The 25,593-nt window shown below is 39.3% G+C and overlaps 1 long non-coding RNA gene across 1 annotated transcript in view; it reads left to right on the top strand.

Annotated features, from left to right (window-relative positions):
- LOC144234465 (uncharacterized) overlaps positions 1–12,560 on the top strand; it is a 30,979-nt gene extending 18,419 nt beyond the window's left edge. The window contains exon 3 of the long non-coding RNA XR_013335963.1: positions 12,429–12,560. This is a non-coding gene — a long non-coding RNA (uncharacterized LOC144234465). The remainder of the gene's footprint in view (positions 1–12,428) is intronic.
- The last annotated feature ends 13,033 nt before the right edge of the window (positions 12,561–25,593 follow it).

Below are 25,593 nucleotides of genomic sequence, written 5' to 3'. Positions count from 1 at the left end.
TCTGTGCCGACTGCCAGCTCGGAGCCTGGAGCCTGTTTCAGTCTGTGACTCCCTCTCTCTCTGACCCTCCCCTGCTCGCGCTGTCTCTCTCTCTCCTAGAAATAAATAAAACATTAAAAAAGAAAATTAAAAAAAAAAAAAAAAAAACAATGGATGAACCTGGAGGAGATGATGCTAAGTGAAATAAGCCAGACATGGAAAGACAAGTACTGTATGATCTCATTTATATGTGAAATATAAAAACGTCAAATTCATAGAATCAGAGAATAGAATAGTAGTGGTTAGGGGGTGAAAATGGGGAAATGTTGACCAAAGGACACAAGTTTTCAGTTATAAAATGAAAGCTTTTGGGGACTTAATATACAGCATAGTGACCATGAAATTTGAAATTTGCTAAGAGAGTAGATNAAATAGTAACTGTGAGGTGATGGATGTGTTAATTGTGGCAATCATCTCACAATGTTGTATATATTACCTATGATTTTGTATACTGTAAACAAAACAAAACAAAAAGAAACACTATGCTTAGCATTTTTTTCTTGGCCTTTTCTCTGTGCATGCTCAGAAGAGAAAGAGTGCAAGCAAGCTCTGGTGTGGTGTCCTTTCCTTTTCTTAAAAGGACACCAGTCATATCAACTTCATTTAACCTTAATTATCTCCTTAAAGGCCCTATTTACAAATAGAGACACATTGGACAAAATATGTCAAAATATATATTTTCAGAGAAAGACAATAATTTAGCCCATAACCATGGTATACACAGCCTTTCAGAGATCTAGGCTAAACAAAGATCCACGGTCTTCAGCATAGAGCTTCCAAGGTCTCCTTGCATGTCAACATTCAGCAGCAACAAAGGAAGAGAAAGAGTATTGGGCACAGGAGGGTAAGGGGCTAAGGATACTCATCATTTCCACAGAGGCCCGACTGATGATGCAGTCCTATGTAACCTACTTGCAAGAGGGATTGGGAAATGTCTGGAGTGAGGCCAGTGTAAAAGAAATTGGCGAATAGCTCTCCAATCTGTATTATAGCCCTTGACACTCCTAGACATGGTAAAAAAAAAAAAAAGAAAGAAAAAAAAAAGTACCTTTTCTGAGTTCTTCCAGAATGTTCTCTAGCTCATGTTAATTTCAAATTCTTCCCCCAATTTTCCCACTTGCTTTGGCCTGTGCAGCTATATAACTCAGTAAGCGCATGCATGTGTTCATATAAGAGGGAATGGTGTGAGGCCACATTCAGCTTATGTTTTAGATATAAAGAATGAGGGAAAAGCCAGTGTGTATCAGTTTGAGAACGTATATTGCAGTGAGTGAGAAGAGCTTCAACCACTTTAAATCTGAGAAGTCTTGAAGCCCTCACACTGCACATGTAGAGTCATCTGATTTGTGTACAGTATTTCTGTGTATACAAGAAAAGAGAAGAAGTCCTGTGTGTGTTTCATGTTTTCTGTCATCATAAGACTGGATAGCAAGAGAGCTAGGATAAGACCCTAGAAAAATAGGCAGTGCAAAGCACAGACGTCTTCCTGTCACTCCCTCTACTATCCTTCCAAGAAATCCCACGTAAACTGTAAGCACACTTTAAAACCATAATTTAGACAGGTTTATCTCCCAAGCACTAAAACCCCATTCCATTCCCCCATGTCACTGCACTGGGGTCCTTTTGGGGTACTATTCTCAGCATAAGATATCGAGTGGATCAAGTGTGTAGGGGACCTCCCAGGGTCACTATGATGAGGAGAATCCTGGTCTCCCAGNGATAAATTCCCAAGAACACACTCCCTTTTCCACTTAATTCTCCCAGTAGAATTAAACTCAGTATTTTGTTTTTGCTCTTTGTAAAAAGTACAAATGAAGGCCCAATTTTTAAAAAACAATCTGGGGTTAATAAACTAAAATTTAATTTTTTTAATTTCCTGAAATAGTAAAATCTCAATGCCATTTTTTCCCACACACTCCTCTTTAGTGTACTTTCAAAGTAAGCCTTTTTCATTACCCTAAAGTGCTTTTGTCTTTAGGTTGTCAGTAAAAACAAGTTGGCCTTTTTGACTCAGTTCATTGCGATATGAGTGCACTGAAACATGTCCAATGGGCCATTGCCAGAGTTGCTGTTTTACAATTTATGTCTGAGCCAGAAGAGTCCAAGGAGAATTCATTTGCGTAGGTTGCATAAGAGCCGGCAAACAAAGCTGAACTGGGTAAGAGTTTAAAGAAAATAAGACAAGCATAATATGTGATCGAGGCCACAGATATTGTAGTACAGTGAGTGAGATCATGACAAGGTGAAAAGAGGCTGCAAATTTATTAAGTGGCTCAATCCTTCCTGAGAGCTCTCTGCCATATCTCCTTTGCACAGGTGCAGATTTTGCCTTTATTTTCATAAAGATTAGAGCAAGAAAGAAGCTGCTTTGAAAACAGGGGGAAAGACCAGTTTCAGTGCACTGGCTTTAGTATAATCTATGGTACCCGGTTATGGAATATGTATCATCTTATTCTCACATTGTGCCAGGTATAGAGTAGAAGCTTAAAAACTGTCTACTGCACTGAATTGTTAAGCTCTGTTCCCTTCTAAGTAAACCAACACCACATGCTGCTTGCTACCTCTTGAATAATCAATATTTTTGTGGTTTCTTCATTTCTCCAACAAAATAGCTCAAATGTTAACTCATCTGTGGGCACATTGCCTACACCCATCTGGTTATGCCACAGTAAACTTCAGACCTACTAGAAGGCAACTCTTCTTCCTGTATATCTCCCTGCGGGTCCTAGTAAGAGTCCCCAAAGACAAAAGTCACAGGGAATCCCCACCCTTTATTATAGTTATTTTCCTTCAAGTACAAAGTATCAGATGTTTCTATATTCAGAAAAAAAAAAAAAAGAAGAAAGAAAATCATGAGTCATCATGAGAAGACCATGGATTTTGGATTCAGAACAATCTATATTCCATTCCACACTCACTTGTAGCTATGAAACTATGGATAAGTAGCATGATCATTCCGAGTCTGTTTTATCATCTGGACAATAGTGATTCCTACTTACAGGAATGTTCTAGGAATTCAGTGAGAAAACATATGTACAGTAGGGTTGCAAATGTACTCATAGTCAAATACAGGTGCAGAAATGTAGCTTCTCGGTGTTCTGTAGTTAGTCTACTCTTTGTAAATTCACACTCCCATTGATAGTGAAGGTAATCACGTGACCTTTGTCTGACCCAGGAGCTGAAAGTCATTTAGGTCATAGAATCTGTTCTAGATTCTGCTCAGACTTTTAGATTCCCTCCCTGTTCCCTAATCTTCCCTGCAAAGTCCCTGGGCATATGACAGGATTTACTCTGTTCTTTTGGTGAAGGAGAGGGCAGGCTCACCTATGCTCTATACTGCTTGCTGTGGACAAACTGATCCACCTTCCCCAATACTGGCAATTGCTGATCTGTGACTAGTTAGTTCTCCAAATTCTTTTTATTTTTTCAAGTTTATTTATTTTAAGAGAGAGTGAGAGAGCCGAAATCAAGAGTCCAACACACAATTGAGCCACCCAGCCGCCCCTCACTATTCTTTTTGGAATGAAACACTGGCACCCACCACTGCAGTCCATGGCTCCAGTCATTCACATGAGCTCCCCAATTCCATTATCACTTTCTCCTGTTCTCTCTGATCCTATGCCTTTGCAAAGTTGCCGCACACTTCCTCCCCCTCTAGGGCACATGGGGACTTCTGGATTCCTGTCATACCAAGTGCAGACAAAGAGGAGCCAGGCCCATACCTCAGGCTCATGCATCTGAATCTACCCTGCAATCTCCACCAGCCCCACAGAGCTGCTTCAGTGCAACATTGGATCTGGTTTTGGCTGAAGTACAAACCATTTTAGGGGCCTGCAGCCTCCCCGACAGTCTGTCCTGCAATAAAAGCTGTTCCTTTGATAGTTACATGCTGTCTCTCACTCATTTCTATGTTCCTAAGACTTCTGCATTTGATGTATAGAATTCTTAGGTGGGGAATTAGAAGTAAGAGCCTTTTTGCTTTCTGCTTTCTCTTTTTCTCCTTCTATGATCCCCTTAAGGCAAGAAGGAGTGAGCGTTTTCCTTTTTTTAAAAAAAAATATTATTATTGTTTTTACTTTTCCTTCCTGTCTGAAAAGAACTTGTCCTGTATCATTTGCTCTTGGTTCCTAAGACTTCAGTGTCATGCTTCAATCCACATGGTGGGAGGGGATGCAAGAAATCAGTCCACTTATAAAGAACGTAAGTAGGAAAGGGTCTCCAAAGCCTTAACATTGTTACAGATGAAAAACACTTGGAGCAAAGCCTGGAGTCTTCTGTGAATTCACAATAGGTGAATATAATACATACTAGGTGTAAATAATACATACTATATGGTCATTTCTGTGCATAATTTAAGTATTATGCTTTGAATCAGTGAATCCTAAGCATCTGATATGACAAACACCAGACTCTATAATACCTCTCTACCATCTCTAGGCAGAATCCTGTCAAATATATCTTGATTAAGGACATTCGTAGAGGTCTTTATGATGGATGCACCACAACCCTAAGTACCTAATCCCAGTATTAACCAGCAGCTACTCTTAGGAAAGTTCTCCAAAAATTAACTTGGATTCCAAACACCTAATGCAAAAGACACAGTGTGTGTTTCGCTCTCCCTGTTTATTTGTGGATGGTTTTCAGTGATTAGGAAAAGAACCAAACTGTAAATGTGGCTTGTCAACTCCAACAATGTGGCTTTTCAACTTCTGGTTGATCAAAACAGGAAAATGTAACAATTTGACTACTTTTTATATAAATATAAGTGCATATTTTCACAGCTTTGCTTCCAGACTTAAGCTCCTCCAGCTGATTATTAATTGCCAGGAAATGTCTGCCCAGTCTATCACAGAGTCTTAATTAAGCAAATGCATAGAAATTATAAGGGGGCAGAGGCCCATGGAATTCAGCAGGTGTAATGAATTCTAAAGAAGCAGTAGTTAGAGATTCCCAGGGTGTGCTAATAATACACACAAGTTGGAGGACAATAGAATTAAGAATTCTTTTTTCTCCTTTCTACCAATCTCTTTCCTTTTTAAAAGATACTAACTACTCAATCTTTAACCCTCAATTCCGGTGCCTCTTCTTTCCAGGGAATTTCTTTTCTGCACTCGATTAGGCTGCATCAAGTGACCCTTCTCTGTACTCTGACTGGTAAACAGCATTGCTATCGTTCTAACCACACTCTGCTTTATCTGTTATATGTCTGTCTCCCCGCAAAAGTCTATGGCTTTACCTGGTCCTTGCCTTATTCATCAAAATACCTCCTAGCTGATATAAAATGTCCAGTCCACAGCTATCTCTCAAATATTTTGTTTGGTTAAATAGGACGTACAAAATCACCATTTTGAGTTATCCTGAGCACTTTAGAAACCAAGAAGAGCAGAAGGAGTTATTTATCTTTACATTTTATTTTTTTATTTTATTTTATTTTTTTTATTTATTTCTAGGAGAGAGAGAGACAGCGTGAACAGGGGAGGGTCAGAGAGAGAGGGAGTCACAGACTGAAACAGGCTCCAGGCTCCGAGCTGGCAGTCAGCACAGAGCCCGACGCGGGGCTCGAACCCACGAACCGCGAGATCATGACCTAAGCGAAAGTCGGACGCTTAACCGACTAAGCCACCCAGGCGCCCCTATCTTTACATTTTAAATATTATGCTTATGAGCGGAGCCCACAGTGAGCAAACCTTTAGTTAGTTTACTACCTATTTTTGCCAAGCTGGGAGCGAAAACATTTTTGAATCATATTCCCTGTGACCTGCTGTATTTTCCATAAGTCATTCCTCGAGGGCTTTACAAGGGGGCGGGGGCAGGGAGGGGCTCATGGTAAACAGCAGATGCCCAGCAGGCCCAAGGCATGTCTGTCTGACACATGGATGATAAAGGGGAAGGGAGAATGGAAGCAGCAGTTCCCGGGATGACATATTTAAGGGCCTGAGGAGGTGTATTGCTTTAAAATTACTGATCAGAAGAAATAGTTCCTGCAAACGGTGTGTGGTATGTGCCCTTCTGTCCACACTAATTCAGTTGGTAAGCACAGAGAAACAGAATTCTTCTTGTCAAAGCTCATAGAAATGTCAAGAGTGAAAAGAATAGTGCAGTTAGAATTCCTTTGCAATCTGAAGCTCTCACTTGAAGATGAGGCAGGAGGAAGGAGCTAAGAGCAAACAGACAGGCATCAAGCAGGAATAATATGTGATTTAATACCTGCTTAAAGTAAGGGGAATGAAATATTCACTACCTTAGGAAAAGTCAATGCTCACTTTTCTGAGGTCGTGTCTTTCCAAGAAGAGACATTTCAGGGCAGTAGAGGAGCACTTTCTCCAAGAAGCTTCCAGGATTGACTTCCTTAGTCCTGCAAAACAAGAAAAGCAAAATGCAGTCACTAACGTTTCAAGAGAGAGAAGGGAGTCTGAAGTCACCATATCACTGACTGCAGAGTTGTTCATTACAATGACATACCCTGGATTTACATCCTAGGGAAAGGCACTATCCCTATTCAAGGAGGTTCCATTTGGTTAATAATCATTGAATTTCCATTCACTTTGGAATTTAAAACATCAAAGTCTACTAATTAGGCATCATGAGCAAGGTAGTTAGGGGGTAAAAGAAGCAAGAGACATTCTCTGCCCCAAATGGCTTTAAGGGCTTGTTGTGAAGATTGTGTAAATGCACGCAAGTGATCAAACAATGGCACATATGCTTGGCATAGAGTGGGCAACAGGTTAATGTTGACATGGATTTCTGCTTAGTGATGGAGTTTGTAGTCTATGTACTAGATACTACTAGATTTTAAGTACGTAATATCATTCAAGTTATGTGCATCCCAGACAAACAGTGAGGTCTGGGCTTGACAATGCCTCCTCCTCAGGCCTGCGCACTGAGTCCCTGTGTTTGCTGTTCTCAGGGACTGCTGCCCTTTGGTCTTCTGGGACTTCTTTCAGGCCCAACCCCCTCACTTTGCCCTTCTCTGCTACCTTGTGTGACTGTTAGAGTACATACTAATATACATGAGGGGAATACATGATGATTTTTGTATTGAGACAAGAGATGGATTAGCGCTAACACGGAAGAAGCTGCACTTGGAGTCACAAGTGCAAAGTGTGGCCCACATCTGTCTTAAAAGTGTGTGCCCTTGGGTAGCTCACTGACATATCCAGCCCAAACATCCTCATCTTCACGGGCATCTTCACAGGCCACAGTATGGGAGCACCAGGAATGGACAGCATTGAGTCCATTTTGCATGAATGATGGTTTATCTGACTAGAAATACACGTTCCTGGAAGTCCTTCATGGGTGAGTGTAGGAAAAGGGATGTAAAACATAGGTTATAGACAATTTTTTAACCTCACTTGTGAGTCCCGTGAAAACTTGGAAAATGCAGACTACATATAACAGGAAAGTATGTCATTTTCCTCATAAGGTTATTATGAGAATCAGCCACCAAGCACAGTATCCAACAGAGTCTAATTTCATTGCCCAAACATTTCTTGAATCTGCTATTTAGCAACTGAAATTATTTAGTAACAAAAAAATGTTGATAGTAAAGCTAGAAGGCTTAGATTGGAGGCAAGTAATTTGGGGGTTGTATTCTTAATACCAAGGTGATAGTCACACATTCTGTATTTCCTCCAGGGTGGCTCCAGCTGCCAGCTTTCAGTACCTTGAGGCATTGACTCCAGCCCATTGATCTCCATGTTCTCCACAACAGCTAATAAAGTGGCTTATTGCACCAGAAGTTCAATATAGATGTGCCAAATAAAAGATGAATAAAATTATAATTAGAAGTCTGTTACAGCAAGGAGCCGCAACGCTAATGCAGGTGATACTGTTTTTACTGAGGAATAGTCCAGGAGCTCATGGCTGGGAAATGCTATGCTCATGGGGTATGGCGGTAATTAATGAACAGCCAAGTGCTGAGTTCAGGAACAAGAGAAGACAATTATAGCTCTGCTGCTGGCGAGGCAGCTCTTTCATTGACATGTAAGCCCTGCCTGAAGCCTTGGAAATTTCCATGTTAATAAAAACAACCCTGGAGAATCATAGGAGACAGGGGAATCTGCTCTTTCTCCCTGACAGTATGGTTGTCTCCTAAAATGAGGTTTTGCCAGCCTAATGCAAAATTCCAGTTGCAGGTTTCGTTTACATTTGCAGGCCACCTCTTAGTGCTCTGGAAAAGAGATCAGAGAGAGGTTGTGGACATTAAACTCCTACCAGGCCTCCTCTCATGCAGAGTATAATTAGATTTTAGTCTGAGGTCAGAGGGAAATGGGTAATTGGGGCAAATTGCTATCAAGCCAGGCACTTTCTCATATGACTTAGACTCTGAACTCAAATGAACTTGACCTGGCTTACCCAGTCCTGCCTCTGGAGGGTCTCTCCTGTTACTCCTGGTGTCTCCCTCATTACTAATGGCCCTCTGCACACAGCAGGCCGCTTTGGGATCTCTCAGTCATTATTTATGTTCTTGATAGACCCTCTTACTCTTTCCCCCTCAGATCTCTGGCTAAAGATCCCCGTTTTCAGCAGTCCGCAATACTTTGCAACTCTAAGAGAAACACCCTTACTTAATAGTTCTTTGTGGGTTGGCAAGAACTGGACCCCAGCAGGTTGTTTTTCTGGCTGACATCAAGGATTCAGTCAGAGAAGAGCTGGGTAATTGAAAGCATTTTTGTTTGAAAACTGTGCGTGGAGAGTTCAGTCAAGATAACTATGATTCATCCATGTGCTGAAAACAGTCACCTAAGTGTGTTTGAAACCTGAAGGGGGAAAAGAAGACACGGTGTGAAACCCTCTTTGTCCCTGGATGATGTCAAAAAGTTTCAGGAGGTTTGGTGTCCTTGTCGATACCCTTTTCTAGGGGCTGATGGTGAGTGTGAGGGAGGACAGCCAGAGCTAACTCAGGCGCACTCTGCAGTCCTTGGACTCCAAGCCAGTAAGGAAGCAGGACTGGTCCACGTGCAGAATGGAGAGGTGACTGGTGTTCTAGCAAAGCAGAGAATGTATCCTGTAGGAAGGGAAGACTCCTGGGAATCAGAAATTAGGGACAAGGGCACCAAGACCAGAGTAAATGTCCTAAACTAAAACAACCAAGCAAGGGGAATAAATAATCAATACAGTGTTGGCTTTTTTAGTTTTCTATTCCTGCCATAACATATTACTATAAACTTAGGGACTTAAAACAACCTGGATTTATTATCTTACAGTTCTGGAGGCCAGAAGTACAAAATGCATCTCACTAGGCTAAAAAGCAGTGTTGGCAGGTTGCCTTCCTTTCTGGAGGGTCTATGGTAGCATCCATGCTCTTGCCTTTTCCACCTTCTAGAAGCTGCCCACATTCTTTGACTCATGGTGCCTTTCAAGCAAATCTTTCTCATGATGTCATTTCTCTGGTTCTACCTCTTCTGCTTCCTCTTCCCACTGTTTTAACATATTCTGGACATCTTGTCTTGCCTTCATTCCAGAACACTGACTAGCAGTCAAGAGCTATACCCCTTGGCAACAGTGAAGTCCTCTTTAGAGAGATGAAAGCATCCTAGAAATATGTCTACATGTTACCAGTAAGAGGAACCTCAATGAAAAAGCCAAACTTGTTGGCAAACTCTACCTATGCACCCTGAGTGAGATCCTAAGAAACTATTTAGGAGCTCAGTATTCATGGATGTTACAAACATGCAGACATTTATATAAACTCTGTTTTCATCCCCTAACCCTCAGAGAATCTGTGTCTAAAATTCAATTTCTCCCAGAGTTCTCCTCTGAGATGTGGGAAAGTGGCATTATGTAGTCTAGAAGCTGTCAACCAACAGAATATCTGGGATACAGAACCGAAAGGTAAAGTATCTGATCTAAAGGCCAAAGTATGGCGGCACTCATATGCACTTAAACAGATATGATACACATTATTTCAATAGGAGTATAATGAGGAGTTGGTGAGAACACAGTAACATGAAAACAGAATGCAGAGTTGTAACACAGAGGAAAGAAATGTTATCTTTCTCAGGGAGAGTTTTAGAAGTCTTTCCAGCACAAGGAATCTTTGAACAAGGAGTTTCTGAAAGAAATGTATAGATAGTATGGTGGAATTCCCAAATAGAGAGTGGCATTAAGTGAGGTATCAGGAAATCGTAAAATGGTCTGTTGTCTTGGGAAATAAAAAGAAGTTATGAGTGATGGAATGTTGGCCCTGAAAACAAATATTTCTTCACTCTCAGAATCAAGAGCACAGCAGCTACGTGCCTAGACCATGATGCTGTTTCATCATGTTGTTGTTTATTTACGCCATTTTCATTGCCTTTCTCACTGTGACTCTGTCTGCCCACCTGTTACTTCCTCTTTCCTTAACTACTGTGGTTTCTATATGTCTTTCATTACTCAGTAATTCAGGAGAGATACGAGGCTTACTGAATCAAAAGGGAACAGAGAGGAGTAATTTAAAATTTAAAAAATTTTTTTTTAAATTTTTGAGAGAGAGACAGAGACAGATCATGAGCAGGGGAGGGCCAGAGAGAGAGAATGAGTCACAGAATCTGAAGCAGGCTCCAGGCTCCAAGCTGTCAGCATAGAGCCTGATGTGGGCTTCGAACTCACGAACTGTAAGATCATGACCTGAGCTGAAATCGGATGCTGAACCAATTGAGCCACCCAGGCGCCCCCAGAGAGGAGTAATTTAAACACATGTGATGGGAACTGCAGTTTTAATCCATATCTACCGCTATCAGAAATCTTGCTGGATTGCAGCTTTGGCTGTGAGCTTTGTAAGAAATCATTAAAATATAGATATTTATACCTAGATGGCCTTTACAGTCTAGATATGTTATAATATTGAACAAGATTACATGGCTCTTAACCCTTGTGCTCCAAAAACTTACATCTCTGGTATAGCAGGTCAGTGTCGCTTCTATTCGGCTTCAGCCCTACTCAAGTGTGCTGAATCGATCTCCCTTCGATGGAAACAGGGTCACAAGCCACCAGGTGGCAGTGGTTGTTAAAAGTGGATACAAGTCAAGAATATACTATACTCATTACTTCCTCTTTTTAATCCGACCATATGTGAAGGACTTTTACATGTTCTAAAGGTTCATCTGAAACAGTCAGACAGACATTCTTTTCTATGGGTAATGCCATTCTCTCAATTTCCTAAGCTTGGAATTTTAAATTATATTACACCCTTCTAATTCCTTAATAGTTATTACCATTAATCTTTACTACTTGAGAAAACACTGTTTATCATATAAAACATCTCAAATACTCCCAATGGCTTCTTTTTTTTTAACGTTTATTATTTTTGAGAGAGAGAGTGGGGAAAGGGACAGAGAGAGAGAGGGAGACAGAGGATCTGAAGTGAACTCCTTGCTGAGAGTAGAAAGCCCGATGTGGGGCTCAAACTCATGAACTGTGAGATTTTGACATGAGCCAAAGTCAGACACTCAGTCAACTGAGCTACTCAGGTGCCCCCTCCTAAAGGCTTCTTAACTTCTGAGCAGAATCCATGCATTTCAGGCTAATAATCAAGACTAACAATCCATGCTGATCCACCTTTATATGACCATGGAATCATATAGTATAGTGCTTAGAAGATACTTAATAAAATTTGTTCTTTGATTGATATTTGTATATAATGATAAATACACAAGTTTATACAAATGAAAATATAAGGGATATTGTCCTACAACCATTTTAATTAATGCTGGATTTCTGCAAATAATATACCCAAAGCAAGTAAGTAATTCAAAGGATACAAGCCACTGAGGTATAAAAATTATATCAGATTTCAGTATCACCTCAAAATTTAACCACAGACCCATGTCAGAAGACTATATATCCCCCTGTGATAAGAACTAGCCCTTTCTTCCATCAGAGAAACTAGTTTAGTTCATTCATATCAAAAAACAAACTCACCAACTGATTTAAGATTTCATGATGACAATAATGATAATAATAATTTCATCTTGCATGCACAGAATGATTTATAAGTACATACAATGATTTTACTTGTTATACCATTTGAATTTATTATATCATTTGAGGTATTACATGTGGTTGACAGAAAAGTATTAGTTGTTCTATCTTACAGAAGAAGGAATTTAATTTTAGTGGAAATAATGTATATTTGCCCATGGTGACAAGGACAAGAAGTGGCAGAAATATGACTTACACTGGGTCTCCAGACTCCTGGTTACAAATATGAAATGGACAGATTTGGAATGTTGGAGGAGAAGCGCCAGTTACTTTGGCTCACTTTACTACTAGAATTTTCTACCCACATCTGGAAGAATAGCTCTGTCTTGGTATCTAGGGCAAATCCAGAAAATTTAATGGAATTTGATAGACTAAAGAACTTCTCTGCCACCCAAATGTAATTTCCAAACTTTTTTTTTTTTTTGCAGAAATCCTTTTTTCATAAGAAAGTGTTAAATTGAGCTGCTCTGGTTGAAGGAGACAAGGACTCCAGAAAACTGCAAGCCTGGCTTACTCTGTTGCTCCTGAGATACCTGCAGAACTAGAAGATTCTAAGAAATAAAGTGAGGGAAAAAGAAAAAAAAAAAACATTTGCAGTATTCAGGGTCTTTCTTTACAAGCAATACAAATTGGGTCTAGTTAATGTGGGCAAAAAAGACTACTTTACTCCTCTCTTTGCTGGTCTCCCAGGGAGACCTGGAGAAGCCAGGCCAGAACCACACCTGAGATGATGCCCTGTGGTTGATGTGACAAGGCTGCTGCTACCCCAGAGTCATACTACAGTGGGCCTGATTTGGCTGCTGCCCCAAAGTCATTGTTGGCGTCACAGCCATTGCCAGCAAAGAGAAGTCTCTGTGACTCTTGAACCCTGGGGTCTCCAGTTCCCGTTCAGAGTCCAGGACTGCATCTGATTGAAGGCCCTGATGGCTTGGCTCTAGCTGTGAGGGAAGCTGGTGAACCTGGGGTGGAGTGTGGGGGGTCCCTGAACAGAGAAGGCATCCTGTGCTGGGTGGCTGAAATGAAGTGACCCATGCATATTATACATTTGCTTCATGTTTGTCATTCTGAAACCAGATGAATCACCTGTAGGGCTTCAAAGATAAATTAAGTGACAAAATTCTACAGAGAGCAATTGGATCCAAATCCCTAGCACTGAGGCCCAGGCATCCATACATTTATATCAGTGTCTACTGGGGATTCTAATATGCAGTGAACATTGAAAACCACTGGCTAAACTGGTCTATAAAGTAGTTCCAGGTCTGTTTTTTAGGATTTGATTACAATAAGCCCAGTGCTCTTTCCATAATGTTTTGCACAATTTTACTTTTAGGAAACTGAGTTTCTCACACCAAAATGGAGGAAACTCCAGGAATAATCATCCTAAATTTTTTGCCTTCCAGCGTGTCCAAGTTTCACGAGAGAAAACCTTTTGTCTTTCTTCTTAAGGCAGAAATGGGTGGCTTTATATTTTCCCAATGCTACATCCACCCCTGGGGAGCTGCCTATGTATCCAGAATTAACTGACATGAGATCCATTCTTCCTACTGAGCAAAGTGAGGAATGAAAAAGAGAGAGGAAAAGTCTTTCTCTGGCTTACAAAGGGAAGGCAGCACAGCTCCTCTGAGACACAGTGATGGGCACTCCATAGCAAACCAATCCGTCTATTAATTTAACTTATTATCATGTGCCAGGAACTGCGAGAGGCGCTGGGGATCCTATCAGAGCTCAAACACATGCTTCCTTGCCCACTTGGCGTTTCAGCCTGATGAGGGAGATTTTACAAACGCTTTGAAGGAAAAGATCTAAATTATATCAGAGAATAATAGGCTGGATGAGGCCAGGAAGGAGACTGGAATATGGGGGGCGAGGACCATCCCTCTGATGAAATGACTCCAGTGCTCTTTGATGAGTTAGTAGGACCAGATCAGGTCTAGAATGGAGCCACTAACACTCTTCTACATTTTTTCTCAAGTCAAAGACAATTTCTTTTTCTCCACTTAAAGAGGAGATCAGACAACCAGATGGGCATTTGCTCAACTGGTTTGCTATTTATACTTTGAAACATATTGAGAAATACTGAATCCACTACAGAAGGCAAAACATACAACATTTGGCAAAACCAGTCTCTTGAGGAAATTTCTCAGGAAGTGCTGGGGCCCATCTTTCTTGAACTGTGTCTGGTTAATAGGACTAGATTTGTGCTTTCCTAGTCAGCTCTCTCCAACCATTTGTGAAACAAGGCACAGAATAAATAAAGATATTTATCTCTAGTTAACCACCTCCTTCCTCATAAGAGAAAACCTGTCTTACGTGTTCATCCCTGAATTGGTCAAATTTCTCTCTTTCGGCACATGGGAGATGAGCTCTCAGGCACTATTTCCTGCATTTGGATTTTCAAGTTGATGCTGCTTATTGTGGAGGTGGTCTTTCACTTGAAAAACACTATCATGTCTGAGCTACCTATTTCTGTGGCTTTTCTAGACCCAACTGAAGGGATAAGAACGAGCCCATCAACCTGGAATTAGCTGTAATGCCATCTCTAAACAACAAGCCCAAAGTGGAGATTGTTGATTCACTTTCTACCCATGTCCTTCGGGCAGCAGACCCCAAGGACCTCAAGGATTTCACTGGGTGTGACACTGATGTCTGGAGCTCTGGACAGCAGGGGCTACCTTTGGTTGGTTGTAGTCTGACACCAGTGCTTAGAACCAGGAATCCCAGCTCAAGTACAAGTTTTTTCATGCACTAGCTCTGTGACCATGGACAATTCACTTTTCTGGGCCACAGTTTTCTCATCTGTAAAATGACGGCAATGACTCTACCTACATTAGCAAGGTGACAGAATATTAAAAGGAGCTAGTTTCAGATTATCATAAGCCATGACACACTTTACAAAGAAGGTAGGATTATTATGATATCCTTCTATTTATTTCTTCCCTATTCCCCACCCTTTGTTTTTGCAAGATGTCCCCTTCAGGCCAACCTATCTAGACCCCTGCCCCTGACAATGTTCTCTAAATCTTTCCCCAGAGGCACATTTTCTCCACTATCAGATTGCTCTTGCCCTGGTCTGAATTCTTGTCATCATTAATTTGAGGCCTTGGTCCTCAAAGATTTTGTTTTGTTTTGTTTTGTTTTGCAAAAGAAGAGAAATCAGGAAATCATCGCAAACCCTGGGAAAGAAGAGAAACTAAGGAGAGGAGGGAGGGAAGAGGCTTTGAAATAGTAACCAAGAAGTACTGGGTAAATGTCAAGTCTACTGGTGCACACATATAAAATCAAACAGACGCACTTTTTAAAAATGTCAAAGTTGATCATGTTTGCTGGTTTGTTTAATTTTTAATTTGCCTAGAGTAAAATCTCTTCTTTCTGGCATAGAGTTCCAGGAGTTTTGACACATACCACTACCATGGCACTCAGAGTACAGAGCCCATCACTCCAAAAGGAGTCCCTTTTGAGGTCCCTGCCTGGCTCAGTCGGTTAAGTGACCAACTTTGGCTCAAGTCATGATCTCACACCTTGTGGGTTTGAGTCCCACATTGGGCTCTGTGCTGACAGCTCAGAGCCTGGACCCTGCTTTGGATTCTGTGTCTCCCTTTCTCTCTGCCCCTCCCCAACTTGTGCTCTGTGTGTGTGTGTGTCTCTCTCTCTCAAAAATAAATAAACATTAAAAAAATATTTTAAAGGACTCCCTCTTGTTGCTCTTTTATAGTCTGCTCCTCCTCTGACCTCTAACCCTGTCAACCACTGAGCCAGCTCTATGTCGCTATCACAATTTTAAAATCGGAAATGAAAATCTCCCATCTGGTGGGTAAATGCAGTTTTCTTCCTATCTCAGCATCGCCCTTGGTCTGGAGTTTTGTTGTACTGTAGCTCATAGTAATAAAGTTCAAAGAAGAGCTATTGTTTTCGAAGCATCCCTATCATTGTTTTGGCAAATGCTCTCTTGTCTGGGTGCCAGAGGAAGGTCCTGGGGGTGGGGATATATTGTGTTTGCAAAAATGAACACGATCTCATAGAAAGACCGTTTTCAGCACAGAAATTGCAACCCTGGTATAAAATTAGAATTGCTTCGCAAGGAGAAACAGCCTTTATTAAAGTAAGTACAAATTCTTTCCGGAGAATCCCAGGTTTGATATAACTTTTAATTAAGTTTCTCAAAAGCTGGAGCTCATTTATTCTTCCCTCTGTCTGCCACCTAGCAGCAGTGTGCAGGGCCCTGTATTCACTGAGAACTTGCTTTGAATTCTAATTCCAATTTGAGTTTTCATACATAGTTTCCGTTCATTCCATGAGTTCTCTAAACTCATTTGTTTGAGTATCATCAATATCTCCCTCCACTTTCACTATGGAAATCTCTTTGGATTTGGCTATTAAGGAGTTTGAGCTATCTCTTCTCACTACTGGATTGCTGTGAGTATTTTAGAGCCAAATTAAACAAAATGAATTCCCTAAACAAATTAAATTCCAATATGCATTCATCTCTTATCCTGACTGGAGACAAAAAGGTGATAAAATGAACTTTAGAAAAATGATTCTAACAGCAATATTATGAAAAACAGGTGAGCTTTGTGCTGTTTATCTAAGGAGTGCAAAGGCCAAATACTGCAAATACTGTGAAGTTTTAACCAACTTGGAAATTCCAACCAGACCTTCCTTTGGCATCCAAAGTTAAAAGCAGACTATGTAATTTATGCAGCAGGCATGTGTGGGAGGCAAAAATCACTGCACCTTTTTTTTTTTGGTGGCATGACATTCCAGAGGCAAGAGAGCTCACGTATGTATTCAGGATTCCCAAAATCAAGTTTTCAAAAGCTAACAAGCCATTGTCACATATCTTCACCATCCTTGACCCAATCTGCATTTCACTTGTACTAGAACTGGATCAACGGAAGTATTTATTTGGACTAGGCAAATAGAGACGGTTTGTAGGCACTTTGCATATATCCTGCCTCCTTCTTTAACCATGTGTTTATTGGCTGCAAGTTTCACTTGATTCCACAAAATGCATTTACCATTGATAACTCTGAAATGGAAGGACAATTGTGTTTATGGGAGACCATCTTCTGGCTACTGAAAATAGCTGACACCCTCAGTATACGTCTGTTTTACACAACATCCTAGGAAAGGAGCTCATTATTCAAGTCATATACGTATAAGTGAAAACTCTCACAGGCCTACATAGGAAATAATAAAAGCAAACATTGACACATATGTTTTTTGTTTTTAATTAGCCATACTGATAAACAGATCTTAATTATTTTCTACTGCCTGAGAGCATATGGGTAATTATTATGATTTCCTTATGTTTTCCAAAGAGTGCATTCTGATGATATAATCTATGTTTAAAAATGGAAAATAGGTTTGGATTTAGAGAAGAGGGGGTACCAAAGAGTCAGAGAATGAGGTACATAGAGCGCCAAATTTCTAAGAAGTGGTATCCTGCTTCCAACAGGAAATATTAGCTACTCTCTGAATAACAGGTTTAAACTCAAGTATTCTTAGAATTTTAGAACAGGAAGTGAGATGATAGGATCTAGTTCTTCACATTTGAAGAAAGTGAACTCCTACTGAGTTAAGTACTTGCTCCAAGTCACACAGGGAACTAGGGACTAGAGTTGAAGAAGGACCAGGGCATCACACACTACTCCACTTCCTATGACTGTCTGAGAGAGGGACTTCCTGACTGCCCATTGCCAACTCTGGAACTTTCAGAGGCTTGAGGAGTCCCAGGTGCCCAATGATGGTTCTCCCTCATGAGTTTAATGAACACTGATGAATTCCCAAGAGATATTTTCTAAGTAAATACCTTCCTCATAAACAAAGCCAATCTTTCTCATGTCCTGGGGGAGTTAATGATCATAGTCAATCATCTCTCCTCTTTAAGATTTCATGAATACCAGCTTTCCTTTAACCCTGTAGCTATCATATTAACTATAATAATATCATATAATATGCAACATATAATATCATAGTAGCTATAATAATATCATGATACAGTGAAAATACCTTTATTTTCACTATTTTACTGTGATTGCCTGGCAGTCATTGAGCATTTAATATGTTCTAGGTGTTTTGCTTTATACTTTTATACTTTTTTAAATTTAAGTCTCACAATAAACTAACATAGTAAGCACTTGTACTGGTCACTAGCTGCTGTCAAATTCACTCTGGCCTTTCTCTTGATCTGTTCAGTATTGCAGAGGTCTACATCCTGCACGTTACATCACTCATGTTTTCTTGCCAACTTGGTTTTCACTCAGCTTTATTAGAAAAGGGGGACATTAGCAAATATGAGAGAATACAAAGAGGGAAGATGCTGGGTATTTCTGTCCATTTCCTTCGGTTTCAGGCAGTATCTCCAAGAGTAGCTGTGTCTTGTCCATTGTTGTAGTGCTTACTGGGTAGGCCAGGCTCCAGAGTTTTGGAAACACATGTCTTCCCTTTATTCTTCCAGCCCTACAGGTGGTGAGAGCTTCCTGATGCGTTGCTTCACCATCTCTGTTTGCCCTTTCAGCTCTTCCAAGACCTTCAATTGGTTGTCACTATTAAAAATTCCCTCTGAACCACCCTCTGAAGCTATGTCATAGATTCTACCATTTGGACTGAAACTGGCTAATAGAATATTATTGCTCTCATCCTATAAATGAAGGAACTGAAGCTTAATCTATATCACTCCAGAGAGATTACTATGGATTAGATATTATACTGAACATTTTAAACACATTATTTTATTCAATCCTTACAAAAATATTATTAGGGAGATATTATTATTCCTATTTCACAGATTTAAAACATGAAGCATAAGGAACATAAATAACCTGTCCAATGTCATACTAGTTAGTGGCAAACCCAGGAGTTATGGTGAGATCAGCTTCTAGATCATAGTAAGAGAATAACCAGTTAATTAAGAGATGCTGGAAGAGAGTACCATCTCTTTCAGAATTTGAGTGGTCAAACTCTTTAGCAAGGTCATACTAGAGACTTAAAAAAGGAGACCTTTGCCACATTGCCATAGTTCAGCTGGTTTACCAAAAGGCTCAAAGCCACCTTTGAGTGGCTTTGCAAATAATCACAGGGCTAAAAGCATCTGTGTGCTGCTGTTCAACAATCTGTCCTCCAGGAAAAATTAAAAAATCCTGACTCACAGTGTTTGTCCATCTCCATAGTGTAAATATTCTCACCATGGCTGATTTCAAGCTATTGATATGATATCAACCAGCTCTCAGAATTCCTTAAACTCCACCATACCACTGGCTAAAGGTCTAAAAGGCACATGCTTGGGGTGCCTGGGTGGTTCAGGAAGTTAATTGTCTGACTTTGACTTAGGTTATGAACTTGCAATTTGTGAGTTTGAACCCCACATCGGGTTCTGTGCTGACAGCTTGGAGTCTGGAGCCTGCTTTGGATTCTCTGTCTCCCTGTCTCTCTGTGCCTGCCCTACTTGCAATCTGTCTCTCAAAAATAAATAAAGATTAAAAAAAAAAAAAGGCACATGGTTAGTTTTTGTTTCCTGATTATATTAAATAAATACATTTGTAGATTAAGGATTTAAAAATGTAAGTTGATGAATTTCTGTTTTTCAAAAGACATTATCAAAAAATGAACAGCATGCCAGAACCTGGGAGAAATTACATATATGTATGTGTATATATGGAAATAATGTGTACATGCATATACATACTCACACGTGTGCATACTACGACAGGACTCATCTAGAAAATATATAAAGAAATCTAATATAAACAAATAAGAAAAGAAGCAAAAGATACACGTTTTTAAAATGGACAAAAGATTTTAAGAGACTGTTCATAAAGGACTATACACTTTTTATTGCCGACAAGTATTTGAAAATTGACTCAAAGTCACTTATCAGTTGAAAATGAAAATTGAAACATACTACCATATACCCCCAGAAGGGATAGAACAAAAGTGACTGGCAATATCAAGAATTGATGAGGATGTGGCATACCTAATATCTTTATATTTTGCTAGTGATTGTGGACATTTGCAAATATTTTTTGCACTATCTTCTAAAACTAAATATTTGTTTATCCTATGACATAATTTCACTTATGGTAACAAAAACGAGTGCAGCAAAAGACATGTATAAGAATGTTTCCACCAGGTTTATTTATAATAGCCCCAACAGAAATAGCCCAAGTGTCCATAAAGAGAAAAATAGATAAAAAATAATACAATATAATAATATTCAGCAATAAAAAGAATTAACTGCTGATGCCCCACCCCACAAAAATTATGGGAATATTTCAAAAATAGAATGAAAAGAAGCCAGACACAAAATTATACATTCTGTGTGGCCCTTTTGTAGGAAGTTAAGAACAAGAATGAGTAATTTATGGGGATAACAATCAGAATGGTGGTTATCTGAAGGGGGGGCTGTATTATTAACTGCAAACATGAATTAGTCTTCTAGGATGTAAACACACATAAAGCTTCCTCAAGCTGTGCACTTGAGATTTGTGTACTTTATTATATGTAAATTATGCTTTGATTCTTTTTAAGAAATATTCCAGCCTCATGGGCATGTGTATCCTTTTAGTATCTGAATCATGCACAAGCAAGGCTTCCCAGATGGGAGAATGTTTTAACCCATCATATACTTGAACAAATGCCTCTGTACCAAATGCCAGAGTAGTCTGCTTACCATTACCACTCTCTTTCTAAACATTCTCTTACATGAACCCTTAACCTTCACAGATCCCTAATTCACATTAGGCTTATCTCTTAGAGTCACTGAGACAGTAATTGAGATGATCTATATTATGGACTCAGGCAAAGGTTGTTTGATGAATTGCATTCTTTTTAAGTTTGCTTTGTTATCATAACTTCCTAGTTCCTGATAATATATCAGGTTCTAAACATTTGCCAATTTCTATCTTTGGAAGGGAATCTAGACCTTTCCAGGTGATTTTAAAATCTTGGATTATTAAATAGTAACTAAGTTCTCTATTTCTTTTTTGTTTTGTCTCATTATTTATCCCTACCCTTAGACATTTCTTAAGTCTCTAGAATATCACTGGTTACTCTTCTATATTTTTTAATATTATCTGTCTACCTATCCCATCCACCCTCTTACTTCCAAGTAATTATTCCCCAAATATTTATTCTGCATTATTTCATTTGGTTTGTCTTCTCTCTTATTGGGTATTTTGGGCCTTTTTAATTTTTCTGTTCTAAGTTAATTAAAACAAAGTCATTATAAACTCCAGGCTAATAAAGAGCAATTGAAGCAACTATGCCATTAAAAACAAGACATATGGCATTATTACCAGTTGTGTGAGCTTAAGAAACTTCTATTGATAAAATGTGGCCAGGGATATTTCACATAAAGTCAAGGGGCTGCTTACCCAGAGATTATCTTCAGGTTATCATTTATGATTCATTGATTGTCTTTGGATACAGGGGCTCTGCTAGCTATGAATACATCTAATTTTAGTTTCATAAGCCTGAAGTTATTTATCTTTTTTAAAAGATGAAGACGAATCAGAACTTCAAGAAACCTTAGAGGCCATCTAGTCTACCTTTTTCCCCCATATTTATACATAGCTGAGATGGTAGGGGGTGGGGAAGGAAGTTTAAAGCAGTTACATCATTTACCTCATGTTATTTACCTAGTAAGAGGCTAAGCTTATATATAGAACTCAAGTTTCTCACTTCTTAGCTTGTTTCTACACTTACAAGAAACTTAGCCAAATGTCCTACTAAAAGTAAGATTCTTTTTTTTTTTAATTTTTTTTTTTTTTTTAATTTCTAGGAGAGAGAGAGACAGCGTGAGCAGGGGAGGGTCAGAGAGAGAGGGAGTGACAGACTCTGAAACAGGCTCCAGGCTCTGAGCTGGCAGTCAGCACAGAGCCCGACGCAGGGCTCGAACCCACGAACGGCGAGATCATGACCCAAGTGAAAGTCGGACGCTTAACCGACTAAGCCACCCAGGCACCCCTAAAAGTAAGATTCTGATATCTGTCATCTGTGCCTGACATTAGGAATCAAATTGAGCTCTAATATTTTATGTACTATGATTTCAAACCTCCCTTCAAGACCCCAGTTGGGTCCAACTGCTTGTTAAATTTCAAGTAAACTAGCACATCAAATAAGCCAATCAATTGGCATAAAATATCTTCCTCCTCCATGTTTGACAAGAGAAAATAAAATGGGACTCTTCTAACTATTTGATTAAGATAATTTATAATATTGCCATTATCATTTACATATACGTTATGCTATGGGCCATATATAGAAAGATAAGATAAAGGCCAATAAAAACAGTGTTCAAATGACTACAGACGGAGTGAAAGGCGATTGCCGAAGAATGTTATGTGCCATAAAATGGGTCCTCAGGATTTTGCTATTGTTTATTCTTCTTTTGTGTATTTGTTTGTTTTTTGGCATAGCACATTCAGAGCAATAAGAATAAAGGGAAATAAACAAAAAGCAGAATCATACCTATAAATACAGAGAATGGACTGATGGTTGCCAGAAGGGAAGGGGGTGGAGGTTGAAAAAAGCGAGTGAAGGGGAGGGGAGATACAGGCTTCTAAGTCATGGCAAGAATAAGTCATGGGAATCAAATGCACAGCATAAGAAATACAGTGAATGATACTGTAATAGTGATATATTAGGACAGATGGTAGCTACACTTGTGAACATAGCATAATGTATGAACTTGTCAATTCACTATGTTGTTCACCTAAAACTAATGTAACATTGTGAGTCAACTATATTCAAATAAAAAAAATAATAATTTTTTTAAAAGAACAGGGGTGCCTGGGCAGCTCTGTCAATTGAGTGTCCAACTCTTGATTATGGCTCAGGTCATGATCTCATGGTTCATGAATTTGAGTCTTAAATTGGACTCTGTGCTGACAGTGCAGAGCCTGCTTGGGATTTTCCCTCTCTCTCTCTCTCTCTCTCTCTCTCTCCCTCTCTCTCTCAAAATAAATAAAAAATTTGTTTTTTTAAGAATAAACAAAGGAAACCCTTTGCTTTTTGACCTAGCATGGACAGTAGTATATTAATAGGTGACAGGAAGAATACAGAATTGCTCCACTTTTTGTTGCTTCCAGAGTTTTCTAATATGGAAAAAAATCTTCATGTCGAAAAGGTACAGAGTGTTAAGATGTAGTATGATATAATTTTTAAAAATGGTCCATGTAGTTAAACAATGTGAATTTTAATCCAGATTCTTCTTTCATAAGATATATGACCTTGTACAATTTATTTGTTCTGAGTCTTGCTTGATCATATCAATAGTTCCATTCCCAGAGGATTAAGTTTTATGAGATAATGTGTGAAAGATACTTTGACACAGTAACAGCTTAATATATGGTAAGTAACAGAGGACAGAAACCCCAACAGGTAAGAGAACATCTAAGAATTCTAATTAAGATAATCTTTCACAGCTTAGAAGAATCACATCAGAATATACCAAAATAATTTATAAGAGTAATGGTGTTACTGCCAGTAAACTTTGAGAAGTCATGGTAAATGATAGGTGTTCCAGGCTGTTGCCCCCATTTTCAAAAAAGAGCCGGAAAGAGGACTCTCAAAAATTAGTAATTACCCAACTAAATGTTTTAATCTCCAGGGACATTTCAGATGTGCTATGGATTATGAAACATATTCTATTTGCAATTTTATTTTTTTAATATTTATTCATTTTTGAGAGACAGACAGACAGACAGAGCAGAGAGTGGGGGGAAGGGGCAGAGAGAGAGAAGGACAGAGGATCCAAGTAGGTTCTGAGTTGATAGCAGTGAGTTGGATGTGGGGCTCAAACTCAGGAACCTTGAGATCATGACTTAAGCGGAAGTCAGAAGCTTAACTGACTAAGCCACCCAGGTGCCCCTCTATTTGCAATTTTAAAAGGAAGTTGTGATTGCTGAAACCAGTGTTTAGACAAATGCAAGTCATGCTGAAAGCAACAAGATTTCCCTTTTTTGGAGAGGCTGAAAGACTAATCAGCGAAATGCCAAAATGCCATGTTAATGTGCATTTTTTTTAATGTTAATGTGCATTATGACTGTCCAGAGGAATCTACCAAATTCGTTTTTGTTGTTGTTGTTGTTTTGTTTTGTTTTGTTTTGTTTTTTTTGGAAAGCAGTAGTAACATCTGAAAGAACTTGGGTTGGACAGAGTATCATTTGGAAATATTAGTCTAGTCTAACTTAGACAGTAATAATCTTTATTGCTTAGGCAACTTTTGGGATGTGTGTTTATTTCCAAACACCAATTTTTTTAATGTTTATTTATTTTTGAGGGGGGGAGGGGCAGAGAAAGAGAAAGGCAGAGGATCCAAAGCAGGATCTGCACTGACAGCCCAATATGGGGCTTGAACTCACGAATGCTGAGACCATGACTGAAGTCTAATGCTTAACCTCTTAACTAATTGAGCTACCCAGGAGCTCCTACAACACCAATTTTTTAAAGAAACTTTAACAAATTAGTTTGTCCAAAGGGGGAAGCTAGCATAATGGATTATATAAATTATATAAATCTATATTTGAAAGGAAATAATTAGTAACTATTATGGACCAGTTATCTGTGTACCCATCAAATCACAGGTTGAAAGCTTAACCCCCAATGTTAACTATTAGGAGGTGGGGGCCTTTGAAAAGTGATTAGTTCATGAGTGTAGAGTCCTCCTGAATAGGATTAGTGCTCTTAGAAAAGAGATTCCAGGGAGCTTTCTTGTCCCTTCTAACATGCGGAGAGGCAGTGAGAAGATGACTATCTAAAGAAATGGGTCCTCACCAGACACACAATCTACCAGCACCTTCATCTTGGACTTCCCAGGCTGCAGAATTCTGAGAAATAAACGTTTCTTATGTAAGCCACTTAGCGTATGGCATTTTTGTGATAGCAGCCCAAATGGACTAAGGATTATGGAACTAAGAAAGAAATCCCTTTGGGAATAGGGCTGTCCTATGAGCCAATTTCAAATTTTTCAATAGGTGTTATATGGAGAAGAAATTAGAATCCTTCCATTTAGATTAAGCAGTACCCTGTATAAGTTACAGGGAGGCAGATTTGGGCTGAACGTAAAGAGTTTGTGAGAGCACTGGTTAGGGATCTGACAGATTAGAATTACATTCCCAGTCCTGCTTCTTCCTTGCTAGGCATCCGTGAGCCAAAAACCCAACCTCTCAGAATCTTAGTTTTCTCATGTAAGATAGGCAAGCCCACAGAGGTGCTGCAAAGTGAAAAATCCTATACTAAGTGAGAAAAGATCCATGTAATTCCTGGCACATAAAAGAACTTGATAAATGGAATTATAGTTGTATTATTAACAGTTAGAGTCTCCCAATAATGTAAAGGATGAGGAATATCTGATGGTGGAGAGTAGCTCAATAGTGAAAATGATCACGTACAATTATAGTCATTTAAAATAACTGAAAGCCTGCTGTGGGCAACACACATCAGGGAGAGTTGTGACTCAGTTCCTGTCTCTATAAGCTACCAATCACTTAGGGACCAGCAAGAGGGATGAGGCAAGTATATTAATAAACCCTAACATGAGGACAAATGCCATCAAAGTTGTAAGAGGCTCAGAAATTAAGAGCATAAGTGCTA

The sequence above is a fragment of the Crocuta crocuta genome, unplaced genomic scaffold, assembly GCF_008692635.1.
Source record: "Crocuta crocuta isolate KB4526 unplaced genomic scaffold, BGI_CrCroc_1.0 scaffold154, whole genome shotgun sequence".
Lineage (NCBI taxonomy): Eukaryota > Metazoa > Chordata > Mammalia > Carnivora > Hyaenidae > Crocuta > Crocuta crocuta.
This window is presented reverse-complemented; position numbering and strand designations above follow the sequence as displayed.